Here is a 12422-nt window from a genome sequence, read left to right on the forward strand (position 1 = left end):
TAAAACCTTTCCCTTAAAGATAATAACCAAAGCCAAGTAATGCTTTTAACATGAACAGGAAATCACTTTGTATAAGAAATCATTTGATAAAACCTAGACTAAAAATAAATGACTTACGTCTTTGAGAAGACATTGAATAGAGACAAGGAAGAACCAGCATTGTGCATAGTTTCTTTAAAAAAAAAATTGTTTTTAATGTTTACTTTTGAGAGAGAGAGAGAGACAGAGTGTGAGCAGGGAGTGGCAGAGAGAGAGGGAGACACAGAATCCAAGGCAGGCTCCCGGCTCTGAGCTGTCAGCACAGAGCCCGACACGGGACTCAAACTCACAGACTGTGAGATCATGACCTGAGCCGAAGTCGGACGCTTAACGGACTGAGCCACCCAGGGGCCCCAGCACTGTGCATAGTTTCAAAGGAAAGGAGAAGACTCTACCTTTCATTCTGGATAAGTAGGGAAGACAATCAAAACAGGATCCATTTGCACTGACAGACAAGGGTTTACAATCACCAGGAACAGATTCTGTCGAACTGTGCAAATATCTGCCTACAACAAAAAGAAGAGCCAACATGTGGCCAAGAGAATTTCACACACCTTTACTCAGCATACTCAGAAAAGGACCCGAGACCACGTAGCTCAACTATTTTCACACCGACAAAGCACTTTTTTTGAGAAAATGGGTGACAACAAACCAGCATCAATCTTAGAAACATCACAAGGGCTAGCAGGCAAAGATTGGTCTTGCTAAACCAGTGCCATTTTCAAATGACTTTTGCATGCTTCTTTCTCAGGAAAGCCACAGACTGAGCTTAATTGATTTCACAGCTGCCCCACTGCCTCTCCTTTATAGCCTGTTTTTTAATTGTAATTTAAATCATCGTCAGTGTAATGATGTGTTTCATATCTGTCTTCCCCACTAGACTGAATGCTCAGTGAAGGCAGGGCTCCCAACTGGATTATTGCTAGATTTCCAGTATCAAACACTGTCTCTGGCATATAATCGTCTCCCAATAAGTGTTTCCTAAGTGAAGAAATGATCTGAGGGTTGGAAGAATGTTCTTACCTCCACTCCTTGCTTAGTCAATTCCTCCCCATCCTTCAGATCTTGACTTGGGTCTGGCTTTCTCAGCAAAGTCTTCCTTGATTCCCTGGGCTGGGTAATAGTTACCTGTTCGGACGCTGCTCTTGTCAAAGTTGCAATTTTACCCTTATTTATGGTATGATTTGATGTCTCTTCTCTCTATAGTCTGAAATCTTTATGAGGGTGGGTCATTTTATTCCTAGAGCCTGTCATAGGAATCAGCATATAATAGGCACTTACGTAATTTAATTAACCAACCTAAAATTGGCTCAGATAGCTGAATGAAAGAATAAGTAAATGAATATATGAACAAATGAAAAGGTATTTATAATGTTTGCTATTAAATATACACTGAATCTGGGGGTAGTCTATGTACATACTATTAAAGAGAATAAAAATGTGAAGTAACATTCTTAAATTGGCATGGTAACAACAACAACAAAAACATTTGTAACACAGTAAGGTTAAAACGAGATGCCCAATACAATGATGAGAATGATGTGCATTAGATACAACTTTGTGAGACATGAGTGAAATCAGGCTGCCAAGATTAACAACCATTTACAGCCCAATACTGAGATCTCATAGTTACATTAGGGGGACAGCACGAGGACTGTCAAAAGCCCACTCAGAGAGAAACATGTCCACATATGCCTATACTACTGCGAATAGTTAAAACTTGAAGCGCATTCCATTAAAGCAGGGATTATCAATCAGAAGAAAGAAGGATTGAAAATTAATGCTTAAGGAAAATCTTAAATGGACAAGGATCACTGAGCTTCAAGAACAAGGAAAGAAGCAGCACCCTTCAGCACCTTTTACATGGAAACTGTAATAGAGGGCTATTTTCCAACTCTTTATTGCCAGAGCAATAAAAATGAGCAAAATGCATCAGATGGAATCTATGTTAGAGGTAAGGATAACTGTGTGAAATTGAGCTTTTCAAACCTTGGACTAACTCACTAATGACACCATGTCCCTCCCCAAAGTCCGTAAGGACAGATCTGTTCTCACTGGGATGAAATGATTTAGGGAAGTCAATGAGGGGAGGTCCAGGACAAAGGCCTCCGTGACCTCCCCAGCGCCCTCAGCCTTTACACTGAATGATGAGAGTGGGTGAGATCATGAAAGAGTGTTTTCCAATGGAAATCTTTTATTTCTTCATTGTAAATTTGCACTATGCTCAACCACATGATCTGCTTACTTTGTTAGTGAAACACCTTCAGGACTTTATAACTAAAGGAGACAATTGTCATATATTTATCCAGAATATGAGTGATAAAGCAGAACTATTGGTTCATACGACATCCACTGGGGATTTTTTTAAATTTGGGGTGAGGGATTATAAATTGAGACTTTATTGGAAAATTCATACCATTAAACCAGAAACATAGTGAAATTGGTGCTAAGCTTATGAAATGGAAAGTTTTCCAAAGTTAAGTATCTGTTGACTTAATATATCCAAGATCAAGTATCTGAGTATTGAGAAAGCTAGTTTTGTTGTTGTTCTTATTGTTCTGAAATGTTCAGATATCATTGGTGGCCTCGTTCATGGTGGAGTGTAGGACTGCCACATGACCAGCTAGTTCACTTTATTTTTTCACTCAGAATGGAGCATTAATTGGACACCTATTGTTTGCGCGGTGTTGGGTTTGATGGAACTCAAGGAGCTTAAAACAGGAAACCTTCCCTCCTGAGGTTTGCAAAATAACTTTCATTTGATTCGGTGTCTCAGAAACTGATTGAGCAAACTAGAAAGGATCTATATTTATGGTGTCCTGATGGAATTGAACTCATTTATTGATTCATTCAGTCAACAAATATTTATTGCAGGAGAAGGGAGGCCATATCTCGTCTCAAGGAGCATTTGGGTTGATAGGAAATAAAATTAGTTCACACCAGTATCTAAAATATTAGGCAACATATTTTCAGTGCCTGAGTCAGGTACTATAGGTTGAATCTCTAAATACTTCCATTCCCAAACCACTTTTCTTTCCTTTTCCTGATATATCATAGAAACAAGAAAGCCAAATGTTTGATTTTGCGGATTCCCTTGCAGTTAGAGGTGGCCCTGTGACCGTTTTTTCCAAAAGGATGCAAGGCCAAGTCTGCCGAGGGAGATTCTATAAACGCTTTTGCTTTCCCCCTAAAAACAGACACAGTCTTTTATTACCTTCTCTTATGTTCTTATGTAGAATGAAAAATGATTTATGGAGACGCGGAAGCCATTTTGTTTCAAGAGGCAACAAATATAAGAATGAAAAGCCAATATAACAAGGACAGTGCAATCTCAGCACCTGATGGTATCAGTAAGCAGTTAAATCAACACTAGCAAGGGCCTGCCTACCTCCAGACTTAGAAGAAAAACAAAGACCTATTTGTTTAGGCTACTATTAGCTGCATATTGTTATATGCAGCCAAATGCATTCCAACTGACCCAGATTTAAGTCACTTCAACAGATTTTGTCAAGCACTATAAAGGCCCAAGGTTCGGCGCATAGAACCTTGTTCGGCGCATAGAAAACAGTGTTCGGCGCATAGAAAATTCTCATAAATTTTAGTTCAATAAATGAGTGTTTGTTTTCTTTCATCCAACTTACACATAACAAGAAATAGCAAAACATTGTGTCATCTAGTCCGATTCTCTAAACTAGTGTGACTGTACATTTTTGGTCATGAAATTCCACTAGTACATCATGAATATTATATGTGCACATGCATATACAGAAACACATATACGTGTATATGTGTATATATGTGTATATTATATGTGCATGTGTATATACATAAATATTTTATGCATGTCCCAAAATATTTTTTAAAATGAGAAGGTGAAAGAATTAGATACAAATACATATAACAGACATTGTGACCCTCCCAAACACCACTGCAATGGATCAAGTTTACTACATCATCTGGGGACATGCTCTTTCATAGCTCTGTTTGGGGAACACTACTCTAGAGTGGTATAGAACTATTTTATGGCCAAGGAGCAATTGATGAATCTCACAGATTATATCAATACCTCAAATCACAATATAAATCATTGTACATCATTTTCTTCTCAGTTTTCCTAGTTTCACAGCTGTAGGAATTGGTGCACTGTGGCTAAAAATAAACTAACAGACTACTAGGAATCCAATCAGCTGGGCTCACTTCTATTTACTCTGAAATGACATAAAATGTACCTGGGCAAGCATTTATTGAGTCTCTACTGTGTTCTAGACACCATGCTAGGTGCTGGGGATATAAAGATTAACTGTCCCCTATCTTCAGGAACTCAGGGTTCATTGGTAAAAGAGGCAGGTGAATAGATGAAATACCATAGTTTCAATGGTAGAAGCTTGTCCCCATACAATGCAGCCATGAAGGAAGCATTCCAGTGAAATCTTCATCATAGTCTGTGATACAAGTAGACAAAGAAGTCGTTTAAAATGGGGTTTGCATTTTTACTCACTAGTTTGTGCCAAGTAAAACATCCTTTACGTTTTAACGACTAATCAAGTTCTTCTCAAATTGCCTTTTATTAGGACTAAAATTTTTAATTAACGGTTCTAATAACAGAGTATTTTTTTCTTTTGTCCTTGATGGAATGAAGTAGGCTTTGAAAAATGGTCTTGGAGGTTCACAGCTGATGTTCTGCCATAATGTTTTGTACAGCACAGGTCAGTCTTAGAGTCAGCAGGGATTTATTTTCAGAAATAGAAAAGTGGCCCTTATTATAAGGTGGTGTTATAAAACATTTGTCCTAGGGTTCACGGCATGTCTCCCATGTGTGTTATTTCAGTAAGGTTCTGGGTTAGTATTTTAAGAAATAATATTCAAGCGATTTAAAAATGAATCATGTATATTTGCATGTTTTTGAAGAAAGATAAATATAAGTGTATTAACGTTGTATTTTATACTACACTGAGTAAAGAGAGAGACGATGAGAAAAACTTAAAAGAAAATTAATTCTTCCTTTGATTTTAACCATTGAGCCCCCCTCCCCAGTTATTCTTAAGGTGACTTCTGCACACAGCACATCCCCTTTTGTGGATCCCACGAAGCACAGGCTCTTTGCTGCAAGTCCTTTGACCTCCATCCCTTCCCCCACCCCTCAACTAACCCCAAGTGACTTTTCATTCAACACTTCCAAGAGCAAATGAGTTTCTTTTGTCTAAAGTCGTCTAGACAGATACTAGGGATCAGGGAGAACTCCAGATCCTTTTTTCTAGCATAATTGTGTCTGTATTAACTTACTCCGTAACAGTTCATACTAAAAAGAGCTTAAAAACTGCTAATTCAAATTCGTTTATTTTGCTAAAACTATGGTGCTTTGTTGTCTCCTATGTGGTGGTTCTGAGCAATGTGAATACTGTGTTAGCAGAAATAATCTCCTACTTAGCTCAGGATGAATATCTTGCTGTTTAAATCTGTTCTTTCACAAAGCCCTAAAGTACAGGCCTATTTCTGCTATTGGGAAAGCAGAAAGCCTAATTATTACATTCTTGTATTTTAGTTGAAATGTAGGCTTTATTTTCACACTTCTGGCAGCTTTTTGGCTTGGACAAGATTTTGATAGTAATTTTTATTCACAAAGAGAGTAACAAGAATTCTTCTCAGCTCAGTTATCGATGGACATAATAGATGACCTCGTAAACTCTCCAGCAATCTGAATCTACTCCTGAGGATTGTCAGCTGGATAATGAAGAAATACGTTCCAGGGTTCAGAAGTGACTGTTTTCTGCATGTGTGTGTGTGTGTGTGTGTGTGTGTGTGTGTGTGTGTGTGTGTTTGTGTTGCTGTGTAAATGTATTAGTGTGGGATGCTGTGTATGTGTTGGTATATGTTAGTGTGTCTGTGTATGTTAATATGCATATGAGTACATGTGTATTAGTATGTGTTGTGTGTGTTGGTATGTTAGTGCACGTGTTCTGTGTGCTTTGTATGTTGCAAAAACAGGGGCACTGATAAACTGACAAGTAGGAATCGGAAGTTTGATGAGCATAGTCATCAAGCAGAACCATGTCCTTTTTGTTTCTTTTTCCATGAAGATGTGAGTTGGAACTATTCGATAAAGCACTGGGGCAAAAAAGTTGGGAAAAGAGCAATAAATTGAGAGAGAGCTAGAATGAGAGGAGACACTGAGAGCTAGACAGGCAAGGAGAGAGAAAGAAATCAGAGCATGGAAAGGCAGCGACACTACCTGGGCCAGTGGACATCTCAGGCTTCCCCATGGAACAATTACCATAGAGCATGTGAAGAAAAATTATTTAAGGTCAAGTTCAACCACATGGGCTGAAATCCATCTCACCTTGGCTCTGTTTTGCTTTTTTTGAGGAACAGTAATGATAAGCCTGATGAAGGACAGTGTGTAGACCAAGATGCCTGGAAGCTCTAAGCCTTTTGGTGACTCCCTGGGTCTTGACAACATGTCCTCATGTCAACGCAGCACTGGCTCTGGAATGAACCGGGAGAGTTGCCCTGTAATTAATTCCTTGTGTGTGGTGGGGCGGGGGCGTGGTGGGGAGGGGGGGGCGGTAGGGAGAGGACAACAATAGTGGAAAAGAGAAGCCTAATTTCCCCATATATTGAAAGCTTCTGTAGCTTTCAATAGTCCTACCTGTTTTCATATTGAGATTTGATTAGATGCATTTTAGTATGATATGTAATAGTAAAGACTTAGCCATATAATATATCTACACAAAAGTCTGCATTCAAGAGCCTTGCCTTACAAAACAAAATAAACTACGAATTCCAATTAAAAATAAGAGAGGTTAAAAAATATAAAAAACAGAGCACCTGGGTGGCTCAGTAGGTTAAGAATCCGACTCTTAGTTTTGACTCAGGTCATGCTCTCACAGTTGGTGAGTTCAAGCCCCACATCGGGCTCTGTGCTGATGGCATGGAGCCTGCTTGGGATTCTCTCTCTCTTTCTCTCTCTGTCCCTCCCCCACACATCTCTCTTTCTCTCTCTCCCACTCTCTCCCTCTCTCTCTCTCTCTCAAAATCAATAAACTTTAAAAAAAATAAAGAAACAAAGGAGGAATCTTTATAAATACATAATACATGCATACAAACGGAACATGTTTGCAGGGATAAACATTCATTGCAAACACGAAAGTGGGGCTTGGACCAAAGCCACAGGTAGGATAATTCACAGCAACAACAACAACAGCAACAACAAACACTAAAGGATTTCTGAGAGCTGAAACAAAAAACGAACCTCACCAGAAGGGTGACGCTCTTTCCGATTCTCCCATTCCTCGTGCTCAGCCCCCACGTCAATCACCCCCCTCTCAGCGGCCACTAACCTGGCTATTTGTCTGTTTCCACACTACTGCCTCACAAAACATCATGCCCACTTGCCTGGAAAAGATAATATCTCACACATATGGGGCCTGCCTTTGATCTCTGTGGTCGAGCGAGAGGTCAAAGGCCTGCCTTCTCCAGGCCCTTACTTCAAATGATTCCTTTCATTTAGTGAGAAACCAAACGTTAGGAGGGCAAAGGCAGGGAAAATAAAAGCTGTGATTTAATAGCAATTTATGGGTTTGGCCTATTTCAGTTTGGGTTTTATTCTCTTTGGGTCACATCTAATCCTCATTCCTCACTGCCGCCTTGCCCTCCCTCCACCACCATTTGTTTGTTTTGTGGCCCTCAGACAAATTGGCACTCTAAGGGACCCTCTTCCTGGGGACATGGCGTGTGCCATTGTGTCTTTCTGAAATGTGGCATCCGGTCAGAGACTGCATTCGCTGTCTCTTTCTGGCAGGAAGAGAATGTGCCTTCTGGCTTACGTACAACAATTATGGAGTGGGCTTTTGGAAATTTAATGTTTTAAACTGTGGATATAAACAGCCTTTTAAAACTCACATGGTTCGCTGAGAGAATGGCCTATTTGTACACAAATGGGGAAAAGACAATCCTGGAGCAGGTTGGATTCAAAACTGGATAGAACTTAGACGTTGAAAATATTTTATATTTTCTCTTTCATGAGTTAATAAAATAAAAATCATGGTATCTAAAGGCGCTCCAGAGTTTAAACGCAGAGATTGTCATGAGATATAATCGGTTAGTTTGCAGCTATTTTACGGGTCATTAAGGATAATCACAATGCTGCACTTCACCGTGTAACGATGTGGGATGTTCTCATTTATGCAAGATGCCCCATGTATATCAGGCACTAGGTAGGGTGCTTCGTCATGTTTATGTCAGTTCATCCTCACAAGAAGCAGAGGCAGATATTATTATTCCTCCCTTTTAAACTACAAGCAGTTAATCAGTGAGTTGCAAAGAAAAAGATGGAAACCAGGTTTGCTCCCCCTGGAGTAAACAACCGGCCCGGTGAGATCGACCCGAATGGATGAGTTTTACTTAAAGAATGTGAAAATACCATCCACTGCTCCTACAGAGGAAGGACTGGAGGGCTCAGCTCAATAATGCAGTGCTTTAGTCATGGCAGCTCGTGACTTAAGTCATGGAGGCAGCTTCACTGAGGCCTCTGGAATCCCAAAGCCAATGTTAGCGTGTGCCGTGGGCAAGTTATGGAACCCCCCTGGGCCTCTGTTTCTCTGTTTCTCTCTACTATGGGCATAAGGCGTCAGGAGAACACCCACCTCACAGGGCTGTCATGAGGATTAACTGAAGTGGCACATGTGACACCTTGGTCTATGGCTTTCTATAGTCCAATACATGTGTTCCACATAGCCACATTCAAACATTCTATATATAATATATATTATATATGATACATATGAGGCATATCCATAAATAGAAGTTATGTCTACACAATATATATATATTCCAATATATACATCCAATGTATACATTATATATATATATATATATATATATTCCAATATATACATTCCAAGTTCAGCTAGAGCTGACCCCATATACATATATATACACACACACACATATATATGTACATATATACATATATATGTATATGTATACATACGTGTGTGTGTGTGTGTGTGTGTGTGTGTGTGTGTATGGGAGGGGGAGAGAAAGAAACCTGGAGACTGTTGTACCACTCCAGGGGATAGCACTGTTGAGTGAAAGCTAGGACTCCTGGAGACATAACAGCCATGCAGTATAACTAGATCAAGACTTTTAATGCTCTAAAAGGCAAAGTAGGGAAAAGTTGGACCGCTAGACATTATAGAGAGGTTAGCTTATGGTGACTTGGAAAAGAATATAAGAACAGGACCTCGATGCATGTTATTACCTTGACACAAAATATACAAACAAACATGGAATTCAGTTAATCTTCCAAAGCAGCTTTATATATGCAGGAGGAAGGCAAAGACGCTGTCCTAGGGATGCTTCCTGGGGCATGACAAGTCATTGAGGACAAGGTCACACTATTATAGTATCTTGCTCAATCTTCTGTCAGTAAAATGGCAGGTGGAATGGTAGTTCAGAGCCTGGACTTATGAGCCAGGCAGCCTTGGTTCAAATATCAGCCCTGCTGATTATTAGCTGTGGAACCTTGAGCAACTTAACCTCTCAGTATCTCCATTTCCCCAACTGGTAGAGTAGATATTGGTGTGAGGGCTAAAGGAGTTCATGCGTGTGAAACACTTACAACACTGCCTGGAACAACGTTCATGCTCAATAGATGTTCGCTATATAGACCAGGTGTCACATGGGGCATACTGATCTCAGTGCCTAGAGGCTACACAGGTTATTCAAAGCTTTCTCTCACAGCTCTCAGAACTCACTGGGAACTTTATTAGGAAAAAAAAGATGCTAAATTGGGAGGGGTCTACATGGGCTTTCAAGAGTTTTCTAGTGTCTCCTCTATTTTTCACTAGAGTAAGTTCAGTGAGTTCTGACACAGGGACACCACCCCTTGTACCAACCAGGGTACCATTTGCTTCCTATGCTCGAACCAGAGTCTGCTAAGATATTTACAATTCAAGAATAGCCTAACTGCTGAGGAAAAAAACTCTGTCTGACGGTACATAAGATTACAGATGTTGAAGAAACAGGGGATGGTAGGGAGCCAATGTCTATTTGTACTGGACGGTTTCACAATATTTAGGAAGATTTTGAAGGACACATTGGTACCTGGAGCTAATATAATGAGAACAAGTGAAAACCCTAATCATAGATGACTGCTGAGCATGGGAAACAATACCCCTGTTAGCACTGTGTGACATTTACATGCTCATCAAGCAGTATCTACACACCATTGACAGTTTGTGACTGAGAAGCCTTTATGGTAAGAGTTTAAAAGGTAGCTTTCCCCACCCCCCTGAAATGGGTGAATCCCAAGTTTGGGAAAACTCATTGCTGACGCCACAGGGGAGGGGGAAATTACACAACGAGAGAAGAAAGAGAGACCCCAATGGAGATGTAGATATTAGGAAAAGCCGTGAATTATTCATTGGAATTAGAGAAGAGGGCCGGGGGCTACAGACACAGGGGAAGCCTGTGTTCCTCTCCAGGTCTTGGTTACACCAGCTGAATTCTATTTCTCAGGTGTGCATTCCACAGCTGGAAATGCGGCGACAAGGGATTAGACCCACAACACCTGTGATGATCTAAGCTCTCGCTGACCTTGGAATACGTGAAGATAAGCTCTTCCAGTAAGAAATCCTTACTTTCAACTTGCCTGAAGTGAACCCAGGGCCGGTTTCCCACACTTTCCGCTTACCAGAGAGGCACCTTTCCCATTGATTTTTAAAGTAACTTTCTTGAGGTCTCAACCTGGATCCTGTGCTGATTCATTCCTGCTCACTAATCTCCCCACTTATAAAAGTTTGAGGTCCTGGAAACCTGCGACTCTTACCCACCTGCTAATCGTTAAAACAATTACATGGTTAGGAGTCACAAACAAAGCAATTAATAATGTACCCGGGTCATGTTTCCTCCTTGTCCCTTCTGCAGGGGGATGAATTATGTCCTTGTCCCTTGTAGGAGCTGTGTCTCTGGAACAATGACACACACACAAAGGAAGGTGGAAAGGGGGAATCTTTTTGACTTCTCCTGTCTAGACACCTAATTCCTGAAACCCTCACCTGACAACGCGCCCTTGCCCCCAGTCCGCCTCATGTTATAATAGACTTTAAAAATCCTGTACCTTTTTTCCTCCATCATGCGTAAATTAATTTTAGCCCATTAATTCAATATTGACCACATACTTATTTAGCACTTACCATTCTTGGTGCTGGGATGCAGAAGTGGACCAAGCCCTTGACCTTCTGGTGCTGATGTCCTTGTGATTATGTGGTCTATACTTTGCATCAGTAGTTCCCAAGCTAGATGAGAAGTTTTATGATGGTAGACAGGATGCTTTTAATCTTCTTTTTGTTAATAATATGAATTTCCACACCAATGATCATTTGTGCCACACTTCATAATGAAACGTATAAGCATTCTGGTCGTGTTATTTTACTTTTCCCAGTAGTAGCTACTGTCTCCTCTGGGGCTGCCATTTTGTGACAAAGGTATTCTATTTTCTAGTCCTCAGAAGTCCTCAGAACATTCCACATCGGTACAGATAGTGTGGTAGTGTGGTTCTTTTAAATTTCCTTTTTTTTTTTTTTTTGGTTAGCATTTCCTACAACAAAAGTTCTGCTGAAATAAAACATTAAAATATATACAGCAGAGTATAAACTTTAAATTCAGAAAAGAAGGAAAGGTGGCATTCTGGCTGACAAAGTGAAGAGGAGGGTGAAACCCCTTTGCACAGAGGGATTATGGAATCCATGACTGCTGCATCATGGGAGCTGCCTTTTCAATGTAGCTTCGACCTGGAAGTTGATCTTTTTACTCACCTTCCCCACCTCAGGCCAGCATGGCTCAGAACAGAAGCTCCTGGAAGAAAAGGCTATGAACTTAAGTAAATAAGGAGGGCACAGGGAATTTTGAGGAGCTTGGGAATACGGCAACCCTTTTAAAGTACAACTAATGAATTCATTCCATTTAATAAGCACGTGTCAAGCCCCTTCTCTGGGATAGGCTTTGTGCCACGTGCTGTGGGAGGGGTGGGCTGGGGAATTAAAGATTGTAAGTAGAGATATAATTGACTTTGAATTTAAAGTGTGATCTTGGTATAGTTGTAACTATGAAACTTAGAATTATCATGTAATAGTTACAAGCCTCCTGATATATGGAAGCAAGAATCCCAGCATGTCCTAGAGTGACCAAGAAGAGTTAATAACATAAATAAAAGGAGAAAAAAGAAAGGGGGTTGACAAGAAAACCCTGGTATCAACTTGAACAGAGACAGTTGTTGGCAGACAGATTCAACTAATTTCTGGTGAGGAGGAATAGAAATCAGTATGAAACCACGATCACACATAATTTGTTGTACATGGTTATGCTTAAATTAATTGTATAGG

The 12422-nt window shown here is 40.2% G+C and overlaps 1 long non-coding RNA gene across 1 annotated transcript; it reads right to left on the reverse strand.

Moving 5' to 3' along the window:
- Nucleotides 1–2420: 2420 nt before the first annotated feature.
- Nucleotides 2421–11965, reverse strand: LOC123383167. The gene is made up of 4 exons (XR_006592620.1): nt 11856–11965; nt 11235–11336; nt 6377–6522; nt 2421–4481 (listed from the first exon to the last, which is right to left on the reverse strand). It is a non-coding gene; the product is annotated as an uncharacterized LOC123383167 (long non-coding RNA).
- Nucleotides 11966–12422: the final 457 nt, after the last annotated feature.

Source organism: Felis catus, chromosome F2, assembly GCF_018350175.1.
Source record: "Felis catus isolate Fca126 chromosome F2, F.catus_Fca126_mat1.0, whole genome shotgun sequence".
Taxonomy (NCBI): Eukaryota; Metazoa; Chordata; class Mammalia; order Carnivora; family Felidae; genus Felis; species Felis catus.